Raw genomic sequence first — 12,349 nt, 5'->3', positions numbered from 1 at the left:
TGATCCATGCCTACCATCAAACATCATTAATGATGTAGAGTTTTGGTTTTTCTGGGAAAATGCAATTGAAGATGAACATGGTTGGATTACATTGTATTTGCAAGTGATGCCACTAGATGAGAATGGTGAGATAGATGTATCTCAGGTTACTGCAGATTCAAAGCCTCCTCCACCACATATGACACCTAAAAAGAATGTGACTCCAAAGAATCCAGTCTCTAAGACTCCACCTAGACCAGTTGGTTCTAGTGGTTCACCACCCAAGACAGTAACAAAGAGATTTAGGGATGGCAAGACAGTAAGAAGAAGTCAAAGAATACCTAGGATCAAGACAAGAATCCTACTAAAGTATACATTGATTTATCTGATGATGAAGATGTTTCTGATGAAGATGTTTATATTCCACAGTTTACTCAACAAACAGAAGCTAGTGTAGCTGAAAATAATCCTGTTTTGGAAGCTAGTGTAGCTGAACCTGAAGAATTGACTCAACACAGTAATGCTGGTGAAGTTGAACAAGTTAATGAGATACCTGGATTTGGGGAATATTTCAATCAAGACTTTTGGGTTCAAGCTACAACACAGGCAGAAGTGGTAGAAGTTTTGTTTGCAATTGCCCAAGAGTACAAGAAAAGTGATGAGTATGTCCTGCACTTGAAGAATGTAGAAGAAGATGAATGTAATCCTGATGATGAGTATGTCTTGAACAATTTATCAGACAAATAAAATGAAGAGAAAGATATCAAGAGTTACAATAAGTTTCTACAAAAAGTTCAGAATGGATATCTTTCAGATGGTACTGCAAGTGAGAGAAGTGATGATGGTGCAAGCGATGATAAGGATGCTGCAAGTGATGGTGTGATGATGCTGAAAGTGATGGTGGTGATCCAAATTTGGGGAGGTGGAGGTGGAGGTTGAGAATGACAAGGAAGGTAATTCATTGCTTTTTTTTTTTAAACTTTATTGGGTTTGATTTTAGATTTGTTTAGTACTAATGCCCTTGTCTCTGTGGTTTTGTAGAGGACCATTATGGAGACTTGGTCTCTGACAGAGAAGAAGAAGGTAATTTGTCATTTGTTTTGTAGTCTTTTGTTTTCTTATTTTTTGTTTTTTTGTTAATGTTTGTTTGAACTCTAACTGAATCATTTATTTTTGGGAATTTGTATCAGAAATCAACAAGACTGATGGGCTTGAACTTATAGTATCAGAAAGCAACAAGACTGATGGGCCCTAAATGTTCAAAGCCTCATGATAACACACAGTTTTAAGGACAAGGAAGCTGAAGAGATGTTTCCTGAGGAAGTTACTTTTGAACAAGTGGATCCTTATAACCTAGTGAAGGGAAGCAAGTTTATCAGCAAGTGATAGACACATTTTTGTGTCCGATTTGTCTCGATTCTATATATTGTTAGGGCTCATTTTTGTACTTATTATGGTGTTTTATTTATTTGTAGGTATTTTTGGCTAATAAACATTTTTGGAAAAAAATAGGCTCGAAAAGTTGTCGGAAAGCACCCGGAGGACATTTGCTATTCGGACTCTCACTTTGGATAAGGGGTAACCTAATTACTAAGGGGAATCCCATTTCCAGCATCTGCTAATCGCACCCCTACTCTGGATAAGGGGCAACCATCTTCAACATTCAAAACCAGAAAATTGGCGGGAAAAATGCAGTGAAGAAGAACATTTTGGTGATCGTGATTTGGAGGAGTTTGAGGTCGATTAAACCTCTGATTTTCATAGGATAGATCTTATGGGTCTAGGAATCTGATATGGGTGTTTAAATCGATTAGAATGGGCTCAACGACGGATTTTTCTCACAACAAGAAAATATGGAAAGTCACGTGTGTGACCTGTTTTAGGGAATTTTAGAGAGATTAAACGCTGTAAACCTTCCCAAAGATTTGTATCTATCTAAGGAAGAGTTTAGAATAAAAAGGAAAGCTCAGAAACGCGTAGAAATCCTAAAACAAGAAATTGTCGCAACTTGGCCGTGAAGAGAAGGAAAGAGATTTTGGAAGATTTGGGAGAGATTTAATCGGTATTTTTGATATAATAGATGTCTTGGGTCATATAGGAGGTGTCGAGAGTTTGGGAACCTAAGGAGAGCCAGAGAAGAAGAAATCAGAGCTTTACCAAACTCTGTTTCTGCTGCTGCTGCTGCTGTTGAAGAAGAAGAACGCGAAGAACATTGACCCTCGGTAGACAGTCGCAGAAAAGTGTCTGTTTAACAGCTGAAGAACATTAAGCTGTTCAGGGCAGTCTTAAATCAGCGACAAAGCAACATTTTTCTGTAACAGTTCCATTGTAACTGTTTTGCAACACCAATACACTGTTGCAAACAGTCTGTGTTATTACTTTTCACTCTTTTAATCATCTTTTGAGCAACAAACACATATTTTGAGATCATGATTAATATGAGGAGCTAAACCCATTGCTGAGGCGATAGAGGAAGCTATTTTTCCAACAAAAAGTGGTATATTCTATTTTATCTTTTTATTTGCAATAATTATATGATTATTTGCCTTGAACTATTATTGAATATGATTTTTATTTGAGTGATTGTGATCTATTTTGATGGAGTATGCTTAGTTTTAAGACTTTTGATGCTTCATACTTGGTATTTACAATTATTACTTTTGAAAATCTACTTGTTGCAATATTTAGAATCAAATTAAACAAGAAAATTGCATAAATATAAGTATTGGTTTAATCACTTTGAACTTGGAAAATAGTGGAATCTTAGCCTCAGTGTTTCTTTTAGTATTGATATCATCTTTGATTGAGTTTGCTATAATTTTAGTGAGTTTTCTATTTTAATATTAGATTTAAGTCTAATTAATATCCTTCACAAGTCTGAGAATCGAACCACTTTTACCACTATCTACAAATCACATCAATTTTTGGCGCCGCCGACGCGGACTTGTTTTTAGGGTTTTAGATTTATTTTTATTATTTTTTTTTTTTTTATTATTTTTGTTTTTTTATGTTTTTGGGTATTTATCTTGTGTCTACAGGTTCTGGATCATAAAGAAAATTGAGCCAAGGAGTTTGGTGATTTCATAAAGACTTGGAGCTAAAGATTAAAGCAAAAAGAACAAAAAGAAGACAATTTTATTTTTATTATTTTTGTAATTTTTTTTATTTTTTTTTGGACTTTTGGACTTTGGGACATTTTTTTTATTACCCTACGGAAGGGTACTTTAAATATAAACTGTTTGCAGAGAAGGAGGACAATTACGATATTGTCTCTGCACCTTGGGTTCGTACACTAGACATCGGAGTCAGTGGCCCGAGTCGACTACAACCGATTCATCCCCCGTCTGGAAGGAGGTAAGATTCTAAACACTCGCGAATCCCCTGTCAGCGAGTTACTGGACTCCTTCGTATGCATATATGTTGAGGACTGAATACGGACATTTATTTTTCTAGTAAAGGGCAAGGCCTGGCCATACAAGATAAGGGTTCGGATTTCATCACCGTTCTCTTCTTGCCCGCTTTAGGAACACGTAACCTACGCGAACCTAAGCCTAAAATTTTGACTAGAACGAGACCGATAGGGTAACGAGCTTAACAGGAAAGTCATTCGAAAAATATTGGTTACTCTTTTAAGCATACTTCGAAGTTCTTGACGGTTTCTGTAAGTTGAATGCGTGACTGCGCCGCCTTGTAATACCGGTGAGGCCTTGGGTATCAAAGCTCCACCGAGCTTCCCTCGCCTCTATTCAACTTACGTTAACTCGGATTGATTCCAGAGGGGTTTGCTTAAATTGTAACGAATTCCCGTTCGAAGGATTAGAAGCTGGTCTAGAAACAATCTAAGTGGAGCCATCATGCTTTTTGTTTGCTAGAAATCAATAGGTTTGATTTGGTTGAGTCGGCCTTGATCTGTGTTTGCTTACCCTTCCAATTTAGAAAATTCTATTGTATGCCTGAACGTAAAAGAGACGCACTAGGTAGATTTGTTAAGAGAGAAACCTAGTAGTTCGAAGCGTCTCGATTACCTTAATCTAGAAAGTCCGGCTTTTGAAGAGTCTGTTTTTGAACGTTCTTTGACTGAGGAGAGAATCCTGTTGCTCCGATAGCGCCAGAAATGGCAACTTTGAAAGCTTTGTTGAATCCAACTAGGACTACCCGTCCTTCGTGTATTAAGTTAGCTGAAACGGAGGCACCCTATGAACTGAAACCTGGGACCTTACAGATGCTCCCAATCTTTTTAGGGAAAGAAAATGAAAACCCTTATTACCATGTTAGGGATTTTGAGGAAATTTGTAGTACTCTAAGAATTAGAGGCTTAGATGATGATGCTTTGAAACTTAGGTTATTCCCATTTTCCCTGAAAGATAAGGCCAAGTCGTGGCTGTATAGTTTGGACTCCGAGTCAATTGAGACATATGAACAACTTACATCTGCCTTTTTCAATAAGTTTTTCCCTAGGCACAAAACATCGTCTATTAGGACGCAAATATGCACATTTTCACAACAAGAGGGAGAATCTTTATATAGGTATTTGGAAAGGTTCAATGATTTATTATCCCAGTGTCCTCATCATGGTTTAGAAAAGGTTAGGCTAGTTCAGATCCTTTATGAGGGTTTAGATTATTCCACAACGACCATGGTTGAGTCTCTATGCACTGGTGGATTTGAAAACCAAACTGTTGATGCGGCGATGGAATTTTTTAATGAAATCGCCGAAAAAACCCAGCAATGGGAAAATAGTAGGGCACCCCAGAAAACAATTCTTTTAAGTAGAGGAAACGTTAATAGGGTAGAAGGAGGCTATGAATCAGATGCCAAAATTGTGCTATAGCAAAAAGGTTAGAAGCCTTAGAAGTGGGCCAGACTAGTGGTAGAGTGGAGCCTTTTTGGGAAGGCCAGAATATTGAAGAGCAGGCCAATGCTCTTTATAATAACACTAGATTTGATAACCGTCAAAAGATTGACCCATATTCAGAAACCTATAATCCTGGTTGGAGAAACCATCCGAACCTTTCGTGGTCTAAGGGCCAAAGTCAAGGTCAGTTTAGTAATTCTAATGCTCCCCCAGGTTTTGGCTATACTAAGAATCCTTCAGGACTAGCTCAGTTTCAGAATCAGTCAGATAAGAAAATCCTAAGTTTAGAGGAATCTCTCCTTGTTAACTCAGCAAACTGCAAAATTCCAGTTATCCGTAGAACAGAGTCTACAAGCTAGTAACAGGATAGGACAAGAAAATAGTCAGGCTATTTCCGAGTTAAAAACCCAGGTTGGTCTGATAAGTGATTCTTTGAGAGAAAAAGGTAAGTTTCCTAGTCAAACACAACCCAACCCTAGAGGAGTTCATGAATTAGGTGCAAAACCATCGAATCAATTGAATGCTGTTAGAACCCTTAGAAGTGGTAGAGTTGTAGACAATAAGGTAACCATGCCCGATAGTGAACATACTGTAGTTCACCCCTCAGGATCTCACCTCTCAGGACCAGTCTGAAGAGACTGATAAAGTTTCTGATGATGTGAATTCGGTTCCTGAAAGGTCTGATTTTAGGCCTAGAGCCCCATTTCCTCAGCTATTAGTACCAACAAAGAAGGAATCGAACTTTAATGACATAGTGGAGGTTTTTAAGCAAGTTACCATAAACCTTCCCTTATTAGATGCAATTAGGCAAATTCCTGCTTATGCCAAGTTCCTTAAGGATATGTGTACGCGAAAGCGAAAACTTAGCGTCCATAAGAAAGCCTTTTTAGCTAGTCACGTAAGTTCAATCATTCAGAACACCACAACTCCAAAGTACAAAGACCCAGGTTCTCCTACCATTGCTTGCACAATAGGTAACTTCCGGGTAGAAAAAGCTTTACTTGACTTAGGAGCCAGTGTGAACTTACTGCCATTCCATGTATACTTACAGCTAGGACTTGGTGAAATGAAACCTACTCAGATGACACTGCAGTTAGCTGATAGGTCTGTTAAAATCCCTCGAGGTGTTATCGAGGATGTTCTTATTGAGGTCGACAAGTTTATTTATCCAGTGGATTTCGTGGTCCTAGATACCCAACCTGTCCCTGACCCAGAGAACCAGATACCTGTGATTTTAGGTCGCCCATTTTTAGCTACGTCTAATGCGATCATTAACTGTCGAAATGGTGTGATGAGTTTATCTTTTGGTAATATGACTATGGAGATGAATTTTTAATGTCAGTAAGCAACCTCATGAGCTAGATGACACATGTGTTGAGGAGGTGAACATGATAGAAGCCTTAGTTCAGGAGTCATTACCAAACATCTTGTCTGAAGACCCATTAGAAAGTTGTCTATCCCATTTTGGTTTAGATTTTGACGACGATAGCACTATTGAACAGGTGAATGCTCTATTAGATTCTACCCCTGTGTTAGACACTGATAGATGGAAAGCTAGGTTCGAACCGTTACCAGTTTCTGAGACTACCCTAATTCCTTCTTTAGAAGAGCCCCCAAAGTTGGACCTTAAACCACTACCCGATACTCTAAAGTATGTGTTTTTAGGCCCATCTGAGACTTTACCTGTGATTGTAGCTTCCAATTTGGATAGTGATCAGGAAAGTAGGCTAGTAAATGTACTTCAAGACAATAAGGAAGCTTTAGGGTGGACTATAGCAGACATTAAGGGTATAAGTCCTACTGTGTGTATGCATCAGATTCATTTAGAGGAAGACTCCAAACCTTCTAGGAGAGATGCAACGTCGACTGAACCCTAACATGAAAGAGGTAGTTCGAAAAGAGGTGCTTAAGTTGTTAGATGCGGGTATTATTTACCCAATTTCAGACAGTAAGTGGGTCAGCCCTGTTCAGGTTGTCCCCAAGAAATCAGGTATCACTGTAGTCCAGAATGATAATAATGAATTAATCCCAACCCGAGTGACCACGGGATGGCGTGTGTGTATTGACTATAGGAAATTGAACAAGGTCACAAGGAAGGATCACTTTCCCCTTCCTTTTATCGACCAAATGCTAGAGCGATTAGCTGGACATAGTCACTATTGCTTCTTAGATGGCTACTCCGGTTATAATCAGATCGTTATTGCCCCAGAAGACCAAGAGAAAACCACTTTTACCTGTCCCTTTGGTACCTTTGCGTATAGACGCATGCCTTTCGGGCTATGTAATGCCCCTGCAACTTTTCAGCGTTGTATGATGAGCATATTTTCTGATATGGTAGAACGGTTCTTAGAGGTCTTTATGGATGATTTTCAGTGTTTGGTTCATCTTTCGATGAGTGCTTGCATCATTTGACATTAGTGTTGACTAGGTGTAAGGAAAAAAATTTAGTGCTTAATTGGGAAAAATGCCATTTCATGGTTAAATCAGGAATTGTATTAGGGCACATCGTCTCTTCAAAGGGTATAGAGGTAGACAAAGCCAAAGTTGACCTTATTAAGACTTTACAGGTCCCAAAAACCGTAAAAGATATTAGGTCATTCCTAGGGCATGCAGGTTTTTACCGTCGATTCATTAAGGATTTTAGCTTGATTTCTAGACCTCTTTGCAATTTGCTTGCAAAAGATGTTAAGTTTGTCTTTGATGATGCTTGTTTAGAGGCTTTTGAAAAGCTTAAAACTTTACTCACTACTGCCCCGATAGTCCAGTCACCTAACTGGAACCTACCCTTTGAGATTATGTGTGATTCTTCAGATTAGGACAACGAGAAAACAAATTACTTCATGTGATTTATTATGCTAGCAAAACTCTGAATGATGCCCAAATAAACTACACAACTACCGAGAAGGAACTTTTAGCCATCGTGTTTGCCTTGGATAAGTTTAGGTCTTACCTATTAGGTTCTAAGATCATAATCTATACAGATCATGCTGTTTTGAAATACCTTTTATCTAAGAAGGATACCAAACCTAGATTGATTAGATGGATCCTATTGTTACAGGAATTTTCCCCAGACATTAGAGACAAAAAGGGTGCAGAAAATGTAGTAGCAGATCACTTGTCTAGGCTAGTTGTTAGTTCCCCTAGTGATTCCCTTCCTATAAGGGATAGCTTTCCTGATGAACAATTGTTCTCTGTTTCCCAATCACCTTGGTATGCAAATATAGTGAATTATCTTGTTACTGGTCGAACCCCTCAACATTGGGGTAAGCAAGATCGTTCTAGGTTTTTAGCCGAGGTTAAGCATTTCTTTTGGGACGATCCTTATCTGTTTAAGTATTGTCCGGACCAGATTATTAGGAGATGTGTATCTGAGAGTGACCAGTCTAGTATTATCTCCTTTTGTCATGAACATGCATGTGGGGGTCATTTTAGTGCTAAGAAGACTGCTGCTAAGATTTTGCAGTGTGGATTTTACTGGCCTTCGTTGTTTAAAGATTCCCATAGTCATTGTGTTTCTTGTGAGCGTTGCCAGAAGTTAGGAACCATTTCCCGTAGAAATATGATGCCTTTGAACCCTATTTTAGTGATTGAGGTCTTTGATGTGTGGGGCATTGATTTTATGGGTCCATTTCCTATTTCGTTTGGTTATCTTTACATACTTGTCGTGTAGACTATGTGTCTAAGTGGGTTGAGGCGGTTCCGTGTAGAATGACCACAGGGTCGTAGTCCAGTTTTTGAAAGAGAATATACTTACACGTTTTGGTACGCCGCGAGCTATAATTAGTGATGGAGGTTCACACTTTTGTAATAGACCTTTCTCTTTTAATGAAACAATACGGTATACCCATAAAGTAGCAACCCCATATCACCCTCAGACTAGTGGTCAGGTAGAGGTTTCCAATAGGGAAATTAAACGTATTCTAGAGAAAACAGTTAATCCAAATAGGAAAGACTGGTCGTCGAGGCTTACTGATGCCTTATGGGCTACCGTACTGCGTTTAAGACACCCATTGGAATGTCACCTTATCGTTTAGTGTTTGGCAAGGCATGTCACCTGCCTGTTGAGTTAGAGCATCGAGCCTATTGGGCTATTAAGAACTTAAACTTTTCACTTGACAAGGCAGGAGCTCAAAGAAAGCTCCAGCTCAATGAGTTGGACGAGATTCGTAGAGATGCATACGATAGTGCTAAGGAGTATAAGAACAAAATGAAACTTGTGCATGATAGGAATATTTTACGAAAGTCATTTTCTCCAGGTCAAAAAGTTCTTTGTATGACACTCGTTTGCATCTATTCCCCGGGAAGTTGCGCTCTCGGTGGACCGGTCCTTTTGTGGTCCGTACTGTTTTTCCTCATGGCGCTGTTGAGATTGAGACACCAGATGGTAGTAGTTCTTCGAAGGTTAACGGTCAGCGATTGAAGCCCTTTTTAGAGCCTTTTCCTACAGGTGATGTTGAGGAGGTCCCTCTGGAGGACCCTGTTTACCTTGATTGACCATCGAGGCGATTTTGTATGTTGTATAATATTTTTGTAGGTTTTTGGTTACACTTCACCCAGGTACTATCTTTCCGACTTCTTCTTTACTATTTCCTCATGTTACTTATATTTTTGGTACTTTCTTTGATTAGAAACATTGAGGACAATGTTAGATTTAAGTTTGGGGGTGGGTAGAACTTTTTGTTACCTTTTCGTTGCAATAATAAACTCCAGAGCCTAGAAATTTATCCCTATTAAGGATGGCACTAACCAATCTAAGTGGATGGAAGCATTTTGGTTGTAGGAGTTGAGGAACCAATCTGACTAGATGGCAACATCTAAAGAGTCTATTCATAAAAGCACAGAGCTCAGGTGTTAGAAATAACATGATAGTTTCACCATATCTCGTTGAGTCCTTTTCACTTCTGTTTTTATTTTGTTTTGTTTTTAAACTATGTTTCTCTAAGTGATTAGGTGGGGCTCACGATTCAAGTTGTTACCAATGCTAGGGTGAATTAGAGTGATTGAGATACCAAAAAAAAAAGAAACCAGACCATCAGACCAACTGGAATAAATTCAATAAAGTCGACCACTGGAACCCTTGTATATGCCAGTTGTGTTGACCTAGAGTTAGGATTATCAATCACTGGTTCCCTTGTATATGCCAGTGTGTTGATATTAGTCAGACTAGTATCTCAGTCCATTAGGATAGGTTCATTTTGGCGGAGGCCTTCAGACAGATATGAGAAACACCGTTCACCTAGTAAACATCAAAACCATCTATGTTTTTCTATATCCATCTTCTTGATCTATCCATGTGATTAGTTTTGACTCCGGATATTGATGTCCATAGTGCGACTATCTGAGTAGAGCTCTGTCACTTCATATGAATTTTAGTATGCTTGAGTGCAAACTCGTGTACAACAATTGGAATTTCGCATCAGGGTACTTCCTCCTGTAGTCAATAAGTATGCCAACCAAGGAGATTCTTTAGTGCCTTCCAAGGTTCTGTGTAGATAGCTAGGGTCTGGAGTAAAAAGGTTTTGTGGGTATACCTCTGGTAAGCCCTCCGGAGACAACACTCCGCCACTAGGGACACCTAGGGGTTTAAAGGCTTATTGCATACGCTAAATGCAATCGACGATGCCTGCGACAGTGAGTTAGGATTTTATTTCTATTTTATTTTTGCTCGAGGACTAGCAAATATAGGTTTGGGGGTATTTGATAGACACATTTTTGTGTCCGATTTGTCTCGATTCTATTATTGTTAGGGCTCATTTTTGTACTTATTATGGTGTTTTATTTATTTGTAGGTATTTTGGCTAATAAACATTTTTGGAAAAAATTGGCTCGAAAAGTTGTCGGAAAGCACCCGGAGGACATTTGCTATTCGGACTCTCACTTTGGATAAGGGGTAACCTAATTACTAAGGGGCATCCCATTTCCAGGCAGTTGCTAATCGCACCCCTACTCTGGATAAGGGGCAACCATCTTCAACATTCAAAAACCAGGCGGGAAAAAAGTGCAGTTAAAGAACAGTTTTGGCAATCGTGATTTGAGGAGTTTGAGGTCGATTAAACCTCTGATTTTCATAGGATAGACTCTTTATGGGTCTAGGAATCTGATATGGGTGTTTAAATCGATTAGAATGGGCTCAAACGACGGATTTTTCTCACAACAAGAAAATATGGAAAGTCACGTGTGTGACCTGTTTTAGGGAATTTTAGAGCGATTAAAACGTTGTAAACCTTCCCAAAGATTTGTATCTATCTAAGGAAGAGTTTAGAATAAAAAGGAAAGCTCTGAAACGCGTAGAAATCACAAGAAATTGTCGCAACTTGGACGTCAAGAGAAGGAAAGAGATTTTGGAAGATTTGGGAGAGATTTAATCGGTATTTTTGATATAAATAGATGTCTTGGGTCATATAGAAGGGGTTTCGAGAGTTTGGGAACCTAAAGAGAGCCAGAGAAGAAGAAATCAGAGCTTTACCAAACTGTTCACGTGTGTGACCTGTTGAAGAAGAAGAACAACTGAAGAACATTGACCCTTGGTAGACAGTCGTGAAAAGTGTCACTGTTTAACAGCTGAAGACATTAAGCTGTTCAAGGAAGTCTTATTTCAGGGCAGCCTTAAATCAACGACAAAGCAACAGTTTTTCTGTAACAGTTCCATTGTAACAGCTGTTTTGCAACACCAATACACTGTTGCAAACAGTCTGTGTTATTAATTTTCACTCTTTTAATCATCTTTTGAGCAACAAACACATATTTTGAGATCATGATTAATATGAGGAGCTAAACCACATTGCTGAGGCGATAGAGGAAGCTATTTTTCCAACAAAAAGTGGCATATTCTATTTTATCTTTTTATTTTCAATAATTATATGATTATTTTCCTTGAACTATTATTGAATATGATTTTTATTTGAGTGATTGTGATCTATTTTGATGGAGTATGTTTAGTTTTAATACTTTTGATGCTTCATACTTGGTATTTACAATTATTACTTTTGAAAATCTACTTGTTGTAATATTCTAGAATCAAATTAAAAAGAAAATTGCATAAATATAAGTATTGGTTTAATCACTTTGAACTTGGAAAATAGTGGAATCTTAGCCTCAGTGTTTCTTTTAGTATTGATATCATCTTTGATTGAGTTTTCTATAATTTTTAGTGAGTTTTCTATTTTAATATTAGGATTTAAGTCTAATTAATATCCTTCACAAGTCTGAGAATCGAACCACTTTTACCTCTATCTACAAATCACATCAGCAAGAAAGCATTCAAGAAGCATTTGAGAGCCTACTGTATAAAGCATAAACATCAGGTTAAGTTTAGTGATTCAAACAACTATAAATATTAGGGTGAAGTGCATTCAGAATCAGAAGACCAAGTGTCCTATGTTCATTTATGGAAGAGTTATGAAGGGTGAAGGAACTACATTTACTCTGAGAAGTTGGAATCTGAAGCACACATGCAATGGAAATGTTAAAGGGGAGAACATATGTGCAAATCCAACATTTGTAGCTGATTAGTAC

The 12,349-nt window shown here is 38.2% G+C and overlaps 1 pseudogene; it reads right to left on the bottom strand.

Moving 5' to 3' along the window:
* Window positions 1-4,457: 4,457 nt before the first annotated feature.
* On the bottom strand, window positions 4,458-4,557 carry LOC113354682 (annotated as a pseudogene).
* Window positions 4,558-12,349: the final 7,792 nt, after the last annotated feature.

Source organism: Papaver somniferum, chromosome 2 (genome assembly GCF_003573695.1).
Source record: "Papaver somniferum cultivar HN1 chromosome 2, ASM357369v1, whole genome shotgun sequence".
Taxonomy (NCBI): Eukaryota; Viridiplantae; Streptophyta; class Magnoliopsida; order Ranunculales; family Papaveraceae; genus Papaver; species Papaver somniferum.
This window is presented reverse-complemented; position numbering and strand designations above follow the sequence as displayed.